This window comes from Rhynchophorus ferrugineus, unplaced genomic scaffold (assembly GCF_030347505.1).
Source record: "Rhynchophorus ferrugineus isolate W39M unplaced genomic scaffold, kcgeb_rfMv2 rfM4, whole genome shotgun sequence".
Lineage (NCBI taxonomy): Eukaryota > Metazoa > Arthropoda > Insecta > Coleoptera > Curculionidae > Rhynchophorus > Rhynchophorus ferrugineus.
The window spans coordinates 42416918-42434059 of record NW_027472583.1 but is presented as its reverse complement, the minus strand read 5'-3'; the positions used below and the strand labels follow the sequence as shown (position 1 = coordinate 42434059).

Below are 17142 nucleotides of genomic sequence, written 5' to 3'. Positions count from 1 at the left end.
TCAAACGTCTGCAATATTCTTCAAAATATTATAATTACGGGTTATAAACCGGCAAACGTTGTTTTAAGGCTTTGTTTTAATAAATTTTATATCGGTTGGGGTGTTTTTAATAAAAATATTTTTTGTGCGTTACAGCTGCACTAAATATTAGTACGGACACGGTCACTAAAATATCTCAAAAAATAAAAAATAATATAACCTTGATTTCATCAAAAAGAAACAGTATTTATGCGAAACATGTGACGAATCAAGATCAGCTTGTTATTAACTGTATCAGAGACCAAATATACGAAATGTAAAAAACAGTAAGTAATTTTTTCAATCAAAACATAACTTAATACAATTATTTCAGAGAAAATTGTTAGTTTGAAAAGTATTCATAAAAAACCAAAACATACATAGCTACTTGAGGGATGTAGAACATCCCTTCATACACTGTTGGGTAATATAGAACTTGGTGGTGTAAATATAACCCACGAAGGGGTTTAATAGAACTTCCAGAGATTGCTTTTAAAATAATACAATTTTTAAAGACATATAACAAAATCAAGGAAGAATTATTATATCAATTTATATATTTAAATGAGACCTAAATATTTCACAAAGGTACATTGGGTGGTTCATGGCAAAATGATGTTAAATATAGTGTAAAGACAACAAAAGTTTACGTATTGTATGTGGAAATCGTGTAACTATCGTTTTTATTGATTTTAGATCTTCTTTTATCTATATACACTGACTCTCACTTGGGGCAATTTTGGAAATCTAAACATGTCCTCCAAAATTAGACCTCTTCAATCAATTTTCAATTAGTCCATTAGCTGTGTGCAAGTGTTAAATAATTTGTTAATTTTTTTTGAGATCTGACCTAGACATGACGTTTAATATGGTACCACAAACTTTTTACCTAAATTCATGTTCGATGACGCTATGTTCACTGATACAGATGTTAGTACTTCTATGATACGCTATATTTGTTGAGACTATCACTTTTAATGTTATAAATCGCTGAAGTAATAAGCCAAATCGATTAAGCTGCAGGTTTTTTTGTACCCTGAAAATATCTCTTCAAAATCATATTACAAATAATAGCCAAGGAACAAATTCAGAATAGCATCTAGACATTCGTTTCGTCGAATGAAAAGTGAGCTAATCCCTTACAAACGTTGCAGAATTGTCCTTTCGATCTAAAATTGTCCCAAAAAAGTACAAAGACATCAAAAATGATCTAAAACATAAGAGACGACTATTTCCGAGTCAATAATAGCTGCAGCCGATCGTCAATTATGCCAAAATTTGGCGAAGAATGTTCCAAATACTGCACCTCTAATAGCAGTGTATTAGCGGGGAAGTAGCCACTCTTTCCAAATTCAGGTTATGTATTGATGACGATTATTCAAACTACCGCCTTTGACCACCTACTATTTTTTATAATATATCCAAAGTTGGATAAAGTGAATCATACAGTGGACAAAGTGTAGCGGGAACTATTGAAACTCACAGGTGCAATGTTGTATGTGAAGTGGCACCTTTCGCAATGCTCAATACTCTATACTTTCCCGTCTTAATTTACACAATCATAGTTTTTCTTCCAATATTCCACATTAAGACCTGAATTTTAGCCGATAATGAACTATGATTCGGCTTGAATTTCCAACACCACATCTTCAATATCTTAGAGCATTCTTTGCAACTGCATCAAAATCAGCACTTCTACATAATCGAAACGATACTCAATTGTTTTGATCAGTCAGGAACCAATGGTTTTCAGTTACATTTTCCTTCAAATTAAACAAAATCGTATGCATTTTGATATTTTGAGTTGAAAAATATTATGTTATTTATATTTTAACAAAAAAAACTGCAATTACGGAACTGTGACAAAAAATTTCGTTGATATATCTTTTCCATTTCATATAACTTATAGCTATATCCCGTTTACATTTTCCTTACAAATACATACTTATATATTCTGAAGACAAAACACTAGCAAATGTGAAACAATCATCACTTTATAGCGATTCTTTTCTGATATTAAAAATGTATATCCCGTTACAATAATATTTAATGATTTCAGAGGAACAGTCGACAGATGTTCCGCAGCCTGCATCACTTTTCAAGTACTATTATGTCCTGTTAACACTTCTTACCATGAAGATACAATATTCAAACGATTACCATACAGAGTATTCAAATTATATATTTTATCATATAAAATAAATATTTTTACTCTCTTTTAATCTGCATAATTATAAACATCGCCAATATTATGTCAATATTATCTAACAAGTGGCCACTTTCTTTCATAGATTTAGTACATTTAAAGAGAATCAAGTTTTAAATAAAGAAACAACTTATCAAGAGGTAGGCGTTAAATTTGAAATTCTTTCCACACTTACTCAAGGGATCCTTTAACGTATTGTGCTTAATTTCAGGCAAATACATTATAGTTCATGTTAAAAGGTCACAAGCAATTGATTGGAGATGATTAAAATAACCAGAGCCCTGAATTTGGAATATTTGGAAAATAATCCAACTCCGTAGATTCTTTGTATTGAGAACATCCCGGACAAACCGATTCCCTTATCCTGGTTTATTGGAATTTATCCAGAAGCATCGCAGTTTGGGGTTTAGGGTCACCAAAAGGGGACTGATGTGTAAAGTGTAAGATATGTCTTAACTAACCTTACTTTAGGCAATTTGGGTAAAAGCTTGCAATTCAGGAAGTACATGCTCCAAAAGGCGAATTAAAGTATTGAAGTATTTTGAGTTAACCATTGAAAGGAATAATTTATTAATGATCAGCTGGTATAAAGGTATCTGGCTGCTATAATGATTATTGGAATTTGAGAGTACTACCTTAGGAAACCTCTCCATATAGATACGACTTATATAATATAGAATACAGTTTCCTTTTAGCATCACTTTTGAAACTTAGAGATATTCGAATGTAAGGGTGTTCAAGACTCGGAGCCATAAAGAATATAGGCGTTTGCAAACGAGGGATTTTTCTCTCAATTTTAATATTCTTCTCTTCCACATGCACTATGTTACGTTTACAGCTTGGTCAGTTCAACATATTATGTCAGCTCTAAATGCTATTTTCTTCTCTTAACTGCTCGCAAGTATCTGAATTTTTGCAATTTGTCCAACTGGATCCCATTGAGATTTACGATAGCAAGGCCTCTGCCAGTTATCAATACTTTAGTCGTTTTTTCAAAATCTCTTAAGCCATACGGCACTTCAATGCGAACTATATCACGAAGAAAATGAAGCTTCGACATTATCAGTAAAAATCATGGACATTTAAGTAAAAACAGCTGATTTATTTATTAGCTTCATATATTTGACTCTTATTTTGACTAATTCATAACTGAAAGGGATGTTAAAAGGCAAGAATAAGATAATTATCTTCATTTAATAAAAATTTCACAAAATGCTCGTTTGTAACAAATGTTATATGTCATATAAGACAGTAAGATGCTCCTTGATGATCATTCGATAATTTATACATGAAAGTTCTATATATTATTTACTTTTTATTTATGTTTGGTCAGTAGTGATCCATGCTTGAAGGTTATTCGGTGAAATTGGTACAATTTATTTTATTCATTGTAGTAATACGGACTTGTTGGTTTTTTTTTTGGCAACGTAGTAAGAAGTAATCTTGGTTATGACCTTCACCGCAACAACTGATTGTGTAACTGAAGGAGCGATATCCGATGAGTATGGATAATAGGATGGAATTTTCATGGATTTTTCAAGATGTAACCGAAAACTTTCATATTGCAAAATAACTTTTGTATTAAGACGGTGGCTTAAAACATTTATATAAATCTCTATATAAACGCTACAAAAAAAGGTCTGCCATTGTGATTTGAGTGCGAAGAAAATGTTGGGTGAGATATGGGTGTGTCTAAAATGTGATATAATGTCAATAATGTGATATAATATGTCAATAAAATATAAAAATAATGTCATATCATAATCATGTCTCAAAGTCTCAAAGTTCGTGAATAATGGACACACTATGGAAACTAGCGATACTAGTATCAACGCAGAAAGATATAATGTTTCGACTATAGTAAGTACCAAATTTCGAGTTTGGTAAGCAGTAGTTCATCATGAGTAACTTCAACTTCCCATAGCACCAGTTCATTTATTCCGGTGACTGCATAAATTTCTCTATGGATCACAATTAAGCTGCTTCTGTGAAATAGAAGCCTCTGCCTTACATTTGATTCAGCTTTTCAAACAAAAACACCATGTCTAGATTAAATAAATCCATTTTACCATTAAAAGCCCTTGAAAGTTATTAGACATTTTACGCATTTTGGTGGATATTGGACTAACTACACTTTAATTGATTCTTTTCAATTTTATTGATTGATTATATCTAAAAACCTGTATGTAAAAAATTATATGTTTGAGATATATAAAACAACTCGTTATTATGATTAGAGCAATAAAAAAGATTATAAGATAAGGCATATGTATAATAAAAAATTAGATTATTGAACCAAACAAGCATATACATTATTTATGCTGTTCATGTTGTCAATCGCTGTACACCAAATCTGTCCGACACGGTGACTTGTCTATCTGACTGACCGGTCAAACACGTTAAGATATTTGTGTCTCCATTACGGCCGGTGTTTGAACTTTGGTTCGGTGGCGGAAGTCATTTTGGTACCATTAGCGTTAAGTGCTTTTTTTTCGTTCCGTTCCTGGTAAAAATACGGGCGAGTTTTGAGAGGACGCTACACGGCTATGCGCGTTTCGTAAGGGTTTTGAGTGAAATGCGATGTGGATGACCGTAAAACATCTGTCGGCTGTTCGCTCGAATTCGTTTTGAATGTTATTGTTGCTTATAACGGAATATATTCTTTTTTTAATACAAGAACCAAATTGCTTTGAAACGACGAAATTATACATGAATAATAAATGAAACTTGAGTTATATGGCATGACGTTTTACAAGATAAAAACTATTATATATAAAAATATAAACAGTAATAAAAACTTCTATAATGAATAAATATAAATTCTGTGAATATTGAAAACTGTATATATTACTATATTTAGAAATATTGTTCGTCTGTAGGAATTCGTAAAGCCTTTTATTGAGCCTATCCAGGATATCATTTATATATATATATATATATATATATATATATATATATAATGTATATATATTTAATGGACTTGCAGTTTAGATAGACCGTTACCCTTGTAACATCTAGAATAATTATGTATTATATGCTATTTTATAGCATTTGTATAATGATCATTTTTTCAAAGTTATATATCCAAAATCGATAGCGATTTCTTATGGTAGCTTAAACTATAACTCTTCTTTTTAAACCTTCAATTTATATTGTTTAATTCAGTAGTAATATTTAAATGCATAGCGTAACCAAAATAAACTTCCTAATAAGGCATTTGGAAAGCATATGTCCAGGCATTTGGCTTATAAACCAATGGTTAAAAATAATACAATAATCTGCCTCGCAATATTAGAAAAAGTGTTTATTAAATAATACATAATATGACATGATATATTAGATGCAAACAGGTGAAGCTATCCTTAAAAAATATTGTCCGGTTTAATAGTGATATTTGGGATTCTTTCGCAAGATGTATTTCTCAGTTTAACTCTTGCTATATCTATCATCTCCATTCCTCACATATTTTTAGTGCTCTTTACCTCCAATTATTGGACTTTTGATATAGTGTTATTGTATGCTTCATAATAAAATTCTAGCTGTACCTCAATCAAATAGTGAGTATAATGGCATTAATGGTTTTATAGAGGTGTTTACTATTGACAGTGTTCTTACACCTTTTACGAACTTGCATCCATCATCAGTTTTCATCGATGTCTGGTCAATTGGTTGAGCTTATTTTATCGCTAGATACTACTAGACATCACAACTAATATGACTTCGATAACCTGTCCTGCATTTTATAACGTTTTCATTGAAAATTTTCTAAAATCCTTCGGCAATATTGCGCGGTTGATACAATTTCTTCTGAGTAGCTATTAGTAGATACTAGTAGATATTGTAGCGAATTGAGGCATGTCGAATTTTACATCGTGGAATAACGGTCTACAAAATACCCAGAAATATAATCCCAGATGTTGAACACGGGCGGGGTGCCAATTGGAACCCGACACCGAATAGCTGGCGGCAACCCCGAGACGTTTATCTGGGATATTACTGAAGGGTATTTCGGTCATTCAGTGCTCAACCCTCGTTTGGTTTAGACGTGCCACCATCGACTGCCCAAGCCTCGTCAACAGGTAACTCCGCTGCCATCCTTTTTTATCTTTGTATTTTTCTCATTTTTTATATTGTCAATAAATAACGGTCACATCATGTAAACACCACTGTTTTATTTCGTTTTACCTCCATTCACCGAGCCACATCATTATACCCTAAAGTGGTGACCCCGACGTGATCTTTCGCAAAATTGGGTTTGGACTCGTGAATGGAGGGTACGTAGAAAATGGTGTATTTTACGTGACCGTTATATTTTTTTTTTGTTTCAAAATTTTAAATATTTTTAATTCGATTCGTTTTCAATTTTACCTTCAAAGTTCATTTTCATTTTATTCCGATTAATTTCATTATTTCCAATTCATTTTTTTAATTATTTTTTTTGTCAAAATTTTCACAATCTTTTGGAATATTTTTACGTCACTGCTTAATCATCAGCGTCTCGGCTAAACATTTCTTTCGGCGCTATGTTTAAATCATAATGTCTTCCTTCGCTCGCCGTCTCCGTCATAATGGCAGATATTTTGATTTAAAAGGCTTTGGGCAGCTTCGGTCGGATACCGTCGTTATTTGTTTTTTATGAATTAACCTAACGTATGTGACTACGGATTAGTCACAGAGCAGCTCCAGAAGCTAGGTACCGATTGCAGTCACCGTAGACTCGTCATGTCTTCGCCGAAGTACCAGAATTGCTAACGTCTCGTCGTCGAAGAAAATAAGCTACCACGTCGTCGAACAATCGATCCTCCCACAGCGTCGATTACGGGAGCCCTGTCTGAAGAATAGCTTGTTTTCAACGTCGTCGATGGACCACATTCAAGTGCCAAAGCGACGATGATGCAACGGTATCTGTAGAGCCGGAAGATATCAACAGCCGTACCAGATCACAACCGTTTCGAACTATCATATTTTTTCAAAGCCCAGTTTACACAGCACATTTTTTTTTGGTATATGTTTTTTTTTGTATTTGATATTTTTTGCAAACATTTTTGTATTTTTGTTGAAGTAATTTTATGTAAAATTCTGGCAGGGGAGTATTGTAGCGAATTGAGGCATGTCGAATTTTACATCGTGGAATAACGGTCTACAAAATACCCAGAAATATAATCCCAGATGTTGAACACGGGCGGGGTGCCAATTGGAACCCGACACCGAATAGCTGGCGGCAACCCCGAGACGTTTATCTGGGATATTATTGAAGGGTATTTCGGTCATTCAGTGCTCAACCCTCGTTCGGTTAAGACGTGCCACCATCGACTGCCCAAGCCTCGTCTTCAGGTAACTCCGCTGCCATCCGTTTTATTTATTTGTATTTTCACATTTTTTATTTTGCCAATAAATAACGGTCACATTATGTAAACACCACTGTTTCATTTCGATTTACCTCCATTCACCGAGCCACATCATTTACCCTAAACTATATTTAGAAATATTGTTCGTCTGTAGGAATTCGTAAAGCCTTTTATTGAGCCTATCTAGGATATCATTTATATATATATATATATATATATATATATATATATATATATATATATATATATATATTTAATGGACTTGCAGTTTAGATAGACCGTTACCCTTGTAACATCTAGAATAATTATGTATTATATGTTATTTTATAGCATTTGTATAATGATCATTTTTTCAAAGTTATATTAACTCAAAAACCTCATCCAAAATCGATAGCGATTTCTTGTGGTAGCTTAAACTATAACTCTTCTTTTTGAACCTTCAATTTATTGTTTTTGCTTTCCTTTGTTATTGTTTAATTCAGTAGTAATATTTAAATGCATAGCGTAACCAAAATAAACTTCCTAATAAGGCATTTGGAAAGCATATGTCCAGGCATTTGGCTTATAAACCAATGGTTAAAAATAATACAATAATCTGCCTCGCAATATTAGAAAAAGTGTTTATTAAATAATAAATAATGTGACATGATATATTAGATGCAAACAGGTGAAGCTATCCTTAAAAAATATTGTCCGGTTTAATAGTGATATTTGGGATTCTTTCGCAAGATGTATTTCTCAGTTTAACTCTTGCTATATCTATCATCTCCATTCCTCACATATTTTTAGTGCTCTTTACCTCCAATTATTGGACTTTTGATATAGTGTTATTGTATGCTTCATAATAAAATTCTAGCTGTACCTCAATCAAATAGTGAGTATAATGGCATTAATGGTTTTATAGAGGTGTTTACTATTGACAGTGTTCTTACACCTTTTACGAACTTGCATCGAAGATCAGTTTTCATCGATGTCTGGTCAATTGGTTGAGCTTATTTTATGGCTAGATCCATATGTAATAGATAGTCCAATTTAAACAATTTGTTGTTAGTTTGTTTAAAACTGATGGCATATTTTGTTGTTAAACCATAGCAGACTTATGCAAACTCTTGAAAATTACCTCCCTTAACGGAGATTGTATGCGTATATATTTTATAATACAGTGACTATCCCAGAGTCTGTTTTCTAATAAATAAGAACCCTCAGTGTCGCTTTGTATCGCCGCCCAACAAGCCGCCTCTTCCGTTAAATAAAGTAATATTTTGAATTAAGTTAAGAGATTATTTTTAAATACCTTTTCACATATTTTAAATTATATAATTATTATTATATTCTAATTATATTGTTACATAAGTTATTATAATATTATATAGTTTTATTATGTTATTAAATATAATTATATAGTTTTACTATATTATTAAATATTATTATATATAATTGTTATAATGTATTAATACAGCTCTTTCAACAAGACAAGATGAGAATATTTTTTATTAATTACTTAATTAAGTAGGGCATTAAAGAAAAGAAAAATTCAACTAAACAATTTCAAAAGCAACACATAGGATTTGTCCCCAATTGGTATCTGTTAAACTAAATATTTCTTCATTAGTTAAAAGAAGGAATCTGTTAAGTACTTATAATGGAATGTTGCTAGTTTCTAGGGACTTTAGAGTTATGTAGTTGTCAGATATATACAGAAGTGTCAGTCAAGAGAGAAACCACGTTGTTGTTGTTTGTTATTGTATATAGATTAATTCATTAGTTCGTTTATATAAAGTCTTCAACTGTCTAGACAGGTGCATTAAATAAAAGTATATTTGTTAAAACTAATCTCGGTATATAAATTAATAACCGCAAAATCACAACAGTATCGTATATGTTATTTTGTAGAATCGGTAAACATATTATAGGTACTTTATATCTTACTTAGATTTAAGATTTTTAATCTACTAGACCTGCAAATTAATTTTAAAGTGTTTACGAAATATGTTGTTACTGTGTATTAATTTACAATAAGTACATTTGCAACCATGTTCATTTTGAGACCTTACAGACTTCACTTTTCACTAGGTGTCATTTCGCCGAAGCGTGAACAAAAATAGTTTTCAGTGGGTTTTGGACAGCTAACCAAATCCAAAAGAAGGATTGAAGACTACTCTATGAAACCATCAATGTAATCATCAACTTTTTCGGGACGTGGGATTATAATCAAATACCAAGACAGGGTGACGAGAGTGAAAATAATTATGGTGAGTGATTAATGTTAGTTGAAAAGTGGTTAATATAGAATCACTGCAGAAAATCGTATTGTAGGGTGTGAAAGATGTATGTACATAGATATGTGTGTAGTTCTTCAGAATATACATGGGGTTTGGTTAATATATACGCTAAGAGAATAGATACGAACTATTTTAAAGATATTGCAAATGCAGTAGAAATAATTCAGCGCTAAATCTAATTTTATCAAGTGAAATGTGACTGAGAAAGATAAATACAGTGATATCAAAAGGCCTTTTACAAGCAAACACAGCAACAGAGGAAATAAAATGCTCTCAATGAAAGTATACTATATTTCTTGGATATACAGTTATTAATTAAGTAGATTAAACCTCCAGGAGATACCACAAAAGAATCCTAATTCAATGTACTTTAATGACAAAATATATTATATTTGATAATATTATTTTTGTTTTCGTTCAAATTTTCATTAAGTCGAAATGAATATAATAGATAATATAGGTAAGTCAAAATTGATGCAACCACATTGGATATTGGATATATTATAGTACCTCTATTTCAATAAGAAGTCGCTAAGTTTTTCATTCATATGATAAAGAAACGCGCATGTGCGCTTTCGAGATTGTTTTGTTTTTTAATGTCGTCCCTACGAATCAACCGCTTGACATCACGGAGGAACCTGATGCGGAACGAACAAAAAAAACATGTTCACGGTGTTAACGGCCGATTTCGCGGAACAGGCGAGGTCGACAAAGAACGAAAATCGAACTTGTGGGTCAACGGTGCGATGTCGTAACGTAACGAGTCAGAAGTCGGAGAAAGCGCCGATGAAACGACACGTCAAAGTGCGGGTATGCGGCAGCGTAGGCGGTCAGATTTAGGTCAAGAAACTGGTAGAACGGTCGACCAGGAACCATTTTGCAATGTCAAGTTTATTATTTCGTAGGAGGACAGCCGTACGCTATGGATTTCGATCCAAATTGATCATAAAACCTACTTGTCTTAATAAAACATATATTTTTATTGTATCGTAATTAGCTTGATATCCGCCGATAAAAGTTTGTTCTAGGGATGTCGAAAAATATCGATATATTATTATATCGATATTTATTTGGGTCGATATTTTTATCAATTATCTTATATAATTTGTCGATATATTTTTCAAAGAAGTATCGACATTTACAAATTAAAGTATGAAATTTTTAGTTGTAAAATAAAATATCGATATGAAAAACTCAGGGTTTTCGAAAAAGGGTATCGAACTTTTGTTTTGAGATTTATTGTTTAAAATATTTTTTCTACGGTCCTACTCTGATCATCAACCATCAATGAGATTAAGAGGTTAGCTCAAATTGCGCCAAAACATCTTTAGAGTCATGAACATCCATGTATATGTATTTGTGTTGTTACCAACTTTTAAAATTATTTAATAACGCGGGAATTATTAAAAGCAAATGTTTTTACATATCGGTAACATGTTGGTATCTTTCGGCTAATTAATAAAATCAATAAATTACGAAAGAAAGTTACTAAATTGAAAACCAACTCCAACGAATTAGGAACCCAATTTAAAAACGGCATTAAAAAGGTCTTAGTCAGTAAAACAGATTTCAAGTAAAGTTTAACACATTTGCTTTTATTTATTACTGTCACAGAACTTTACACTTTGATTGGTTTCAGATAGTTTGAGAAAAAAATAGAATAATCTAGCGAAGAGCAAGAAATCAGAATAGGAAAATTTAGGAAAGCTTATTCAATTAACTACACATATACAAATGATCAATTAGCATGCATAAATCAGCTATAAATAAATATCAGATAGCGTCAAAATTCTTTATATAAACATCAACAAAATTCAATAACCAATAAAAAAGCTGTCATACATTATGGGATATTAGGTGCTTACATGTACTTTGATAATTTCATTTTCAAATGGCTTTTGGTGATAACTATTGACACAATATATATCAATTAAAATACTTTAATATTTCATATTTCGTCATTTTTAATAATTTTTACTACATTTTTGCCACCATGGCGTTATCTTGTCCAAACAACGATGTTGATTTGGCAGGGATCCGATCATCAATCCATTTTCTCACTTCTTCAATATTTCTAATTTCGGGTAGCAGTCAGGCCATGCCGCATCGATCTGAATAAATCAAGATCAACATGCGCTGTGTCTTATGAGTATACTGGGTGCGTCTTATGAGTAAACATTCCGGTCGAGCTTTGTCATGCAAGAGGTTGGCTCCGTGTCTATTATTCGCTACTGCTGTTCTATTTTGCAATAATATTTCATTCAATTAGTTTAACTGGCATTAGTAGATATCTGCAGTAACAGTTTCAATCTGTTTTAGTAGCTAGTAATGCGCTACAACTTGCTGATGCTACCATGTTCACAGCAAGAGCTGGCAGGATGGCTCTTCTGGTCCTTATCCAAAATCGCAATACTCCCCAGAAAACTCTTATTTTTTCCTGACAAGCAATAAAAGCGCGATATTGATACGAATATTTTAAATGGCAAAAGTAATAATGGCAATTTCGGAGTTCCGCGATTAGCGTCTGTATAAACCAAGTAACTCAATAATACTAAATGGAAAGCTGTAAATGGAGAAAAAGGATCTTATATTTGGACGAACACCTCTACTTTACATTTGCTTTGCGATTCTTATTAGTTATTTGTTTCTATTGAAAAAAAGTTTTTTGCTGATATTATTATTTAGCCATTGAAACAAAAATGGAATTTAGCTTATTTAGGCACCAGTATTTAGATATGAATACATAGACAGGAATAGACATGAAGATGTGACAAGTGGTTCAAAAAGTTTGTTGAAGGATAAATCAGGAGACGCAGCTTGAAATGATATAAACATGTTGAATGAAAGATGAGCGAACTTTTTACAAACTTATGCAGTTAAAATAACCGTTTGGGTGGATAATTGAATGAGTAGGTTCCAATAATGACACTAATCAAGATCATATAGAGGGATCTACAAAATGGGAGACATTACAATGGGAAACATTACCTGAGGCGAGAACTGTTGCGAGAGTTCGCCTACAGGTGCGAAATTTTGCAGTACCAATAGCAGTATATTAGTTGAGAAGTAGACCAGAGGTCCTTCTAGAATGCCGGCTGAAGATTTAAAATAATTACATTATTATTCCTGAGAGTATTTTCTATAAAACTTCTATGTTTAATTCTAAATAAACGTTTCTATATAAAATATCATATATTTTTGAGTATACGATAATTTTCATTTTTAATAATTCTTTAATCAGATGTTGCAAAAGCGTTCTGTGGTTGTGAAATTGTAAATTCTGAATTGTGAAAAAATGAATTTTGTGAATGTGATTAACATTATCAAACTAACACACTTATGGAAGAACAAGTAACATTTTAGACCTAGGAGAAATCTGGGAGTATACATTATTCACTTGAGAGTATTATAAGAATGCCCAAACGGATATTCGAAACAATAACATTAAGTTGTTTTAGCGTATTGACAATAACTCAAAACTTGCAATAAGATTAACTGAGGAGAAAATAGCACAATATGTAGCTTTCTTAACGAAGGTGGGGGTTGGTCGGAAGAAAAAGGGAAACAACGAAAAATAGATGATAGAAAAAAGCTATTTTTCGTGAGAGTTGGTAAAAATAGAGAGAGGGGCGTTTAAGTCTTAATTAATTTCTTAATTTATTTAATGCAGCTTATATTAAAATTCCAAATAGATATTTAATAATCTAGTTCTTTATATTAGAATATATTTTTATTATCTCGCTGTTTACTCAAAATTACTAACGCATGATTTAGTCAGTCAATAAATGAACAGTTTTATTCGAGCTACACAAATTGTTTTAAAGGAAAACATATACTGCTAGATTAATACACATATGAAACAAAACAACACTATGATACAGTGAACCATTTCATTAGCTCGAACAAATAAAAGGAGGATTTTCTCTGGTATCGTTGTATTTTGCTTTTATAACTTTATAAAGTAAATAAAAACAACTTTATATAACCAAGCTAAGAGATTTTAATCAAAATAACGAAGCGCTTATGAAACACAAATATAGGTCTAATGATTTCCATGTTTGTCAATTATTATACTCACAAAATAGGTTATCAAAATGGTTACCGAATATAATCTAATAATATAATAATTTTAATTAAGTTAATTAGTTCTAACGATATCATTTTATAATCTAAACCTAATACCTGTTTTTATGGTGACTTTAATATTTATTTATGTTAAGGAGTCAGCAATTCATTTTCATATTTTGATTAATAAGAGCTCGGATTTTCCTAATAGATTAAAGCTTTAAAATCACATAGCTCTAATAATACATATTCAGTGAAGCCACACTATAGTGTGATTGAAAGATAACAGCCCCTAGAATATATTAAATAAAAAGGTAGCGTTGCTCGTTTCCTCGGTCAAGAATTTTTGCGCTTTGAAAGTAAGATAATTTTTATCATATTTTTCTTTTTACCATAGAAAAGGAAAAAATGTAACATGGATTCATATAATGTTTGCGTCGTTTTTATGACTATGAGTGTTTAAGTAAACCTAAGCATCAGAATTAATTTACTCGTTTCGTTTCGAAGATTTCGGTATTAAAGACGCAACCACTCTTAGCTGGACAATCGTTTAAAAAGTCGATAAAATTCTTTAAAAAGATATACCGACATATTTAATTTCACAATATCAGTATGGAACTAAACGTCGATCATAAAACAGTTTTAAAATATTTACTTAGAATTGGTTATCAAAAACAGCTCAATGTTTTAGTTTGACTTGACTAATTAATGAAGAGTTTAATTTATGAGTTTCTATTTCTGAGTACTTGTTTCGGACAGGACAATAATGTGCAACAAAGATCTTGATTGAAGGTCGGAAAGGCTTTACAAATGGCTGCAATACTTGAATTAGTGTGAAAGTTAGCTAGTGTTAAGGCTTTGGTGATTTTGGAAAGGAATTGTTCGTTATAAGCTGCTCGAAACTGGCCAAACAACTAACTCAACTTTCTATTGTTAACAACTAATGCGAATGAACACAGTTATATATACTATTATCGATTAGTAGTTAGTAAAAGGTCAATACCACACCACACACATTTACCTATCCGACTACTATTTGATCGGATCTTTGTAAACTTATCTCAAGTGTAAAAGTAGGTCCAATAGATCCTTGTGAAAATCACTTAGTTCTTTTACCATAAAATTTTAAAAAAGTCATCCATCCAAATGAAACACATATCACTGATTAGTGCTTGAAATTTATATTAATAAATTCGTTTAAAACGCATGAGAAAAGTCGTCATATCTAAGTTAATGGAAGTTGCCACTGAAATTGATAACCACAATCCTGAAACCTGGCATAGATGATATTTCACCTGGATTATTGAAAGAACTGCCACGAAAAGCAATCATCATGTTGACATATATATTTAATGCATGTTTAAGGATGAATCATGTTTTAAGGTGGCACAAATAATTATGCTCAAAAAACCTGACAAACCTGCAGAACAAGTCGAATCTTACAGGCCTATTTCGCTACTACCTGCAATATTAAAGCTATTTGAGAAACTAATAACTAAAGGTATTTTGTAATAATACCAGATTTCCAGTTTGGTTTTCGAAATCACCATTCAATAATCGATCAGGTGCACAGAATAACTGCGGCTATTGAAAAAGCGTTTGAGTAAAAGAAATACTGCCCTGCAATATTCCTGGATGTCTCACAAGCTTTTGATCGGGTTTGGCAAATTGTCACCGCGTAACTATTGTCAATTGCTGGAGTCATATCCTTTCGGAAGAAAATTTAGAGTATCGCACGAAATGGCGTTCTCGATATTTAAAATTATTTCGGTTGGAGTTTCACAATGTCTCCTCTTAGGACATACCCTATATCTGCTCTACACTGCTGATATTCCAACAACAAAAGAAACACTTCTTGGAACCTTTGCTGACGACAAAATAATTATGGCAAAAGATATATCTCTGCCTAGGGCAATAGAGATAGTATAAGTAGTAGTCAACAAATTATACAAATGGAAGAAAGATGGGGAAATTCAACTTAATATCTCCAAATCTGTCCATGTTAATTTTGCATTGCTGCGAAATAATAAAAACTTAATTATATAACTCGATGGATACCAAATTTCTCAAACAGAATTATTAAATTGGAAACATAACGTTAGACAAAAAGCAAAACACATTAGAACCAAAATAAATCAACTGTACTGGTCAGAAGTCAGAAGATACTCTCAACTTGATCTAAAATTAAAGAGGTTGATCTATAATACAATTATAAAGCCAATTTGGACCTATGTGGTGCAAATATGTGGATGCACTAAAAACTCAAATCAACTAGACATACAGCGCTGTCAAAACAAGATTCTTCGATTGATTACCAATGCCTATCGCTGCCTAACCAACGAAGAACTGCACGATGATCTGGAAATGGATTTGCGAAGTTATCCAAGATTTCGAAAGCAAAAGAATATTACTAAATCATACTAACGTGGAAGCAATACAACTGCTGGACAGCGCGTAGGATGTCAGGAGATTGAAGCGAACAAATACGAACTTATATAAAGTGTATACCTTTAGTGTAAACTATAGCTCTAAGTTATTATAATTGAGGAATATATATTGATGTATTTTCTCGCATTTGTCTTGCTTGTGAATCGATCCATGTACAAATAAAAAGTAGTAGTAAATTAATTGTAAATTAAGATTGTACTAAGCGTATCTAATAAAGATGTATTAACTTTTCAGTAAGGGTGGCTCGATCTGAAAATGGAATTATAAACAATTTTTGATAAAAATTTCAATCACTTGAAAGCTTGTTTATTTAATATATAATTTTTAAAAAGTATAATCTATATATAAAATTGAATTCCTATTTCCCTGTTCACGCCGTAGTTTAAGATCGACTTTACCGGTTTCATCCATCGTCTTTTAGATTTGCTTGTAGTTCATAAAATACAGAAACTAACAGAAACAAAAATACCTAACGGGTATTTAAATTTATCGCGCTTAATAGTTTGGTTGACACTAATAGCATGACAAATATTGGTTAACGTCTGTATTCTTAGTGTACAATCAATTCGATCTGAACATTTATCCCTTCTTGAGTTTGTTGAGTGAATTTTTTGTTCATCTCAGTTAGTTCACTGCAATCATGCCTAGCATTAAAAGTTTACTATAATATCGATTTTTAGTAAGTTTTGATAGACTAACACATGATTATAGAAAAACATTAAGGGTGTTAATTTTTCATTTGGTTCTTTCAAATACCGCTACTCAGGCGTACCAA

The 17142-nt window shown here is 31.8% G+C and overlaps 1 protein-coding gene and 1 long non-coding RNA gene across 2 annotated transcripts in view; one reads left to right on the top strand and one right to left on the bottom strand.

Moving 5' to 3' along the window:
• LOC143195820 (uncharacterized) overlaps positions 1-17142 on the bottom strand; it is an 80495-nt gene that overhangs the window by 51318 nt on the left and 12035 nt on the right. The window lies entirely within an intron of this gene.
• LOC143195822 (uncharacterized) lies at positions 6195-7640 on the top strand. Its single transcript, XR_013005600.1, has 2 exons — positions 6195-6303; positions 7559-7640. It is a non-coding gene; the product is annotated as an uncharacterized LOC143195822 (long non-coding RNA).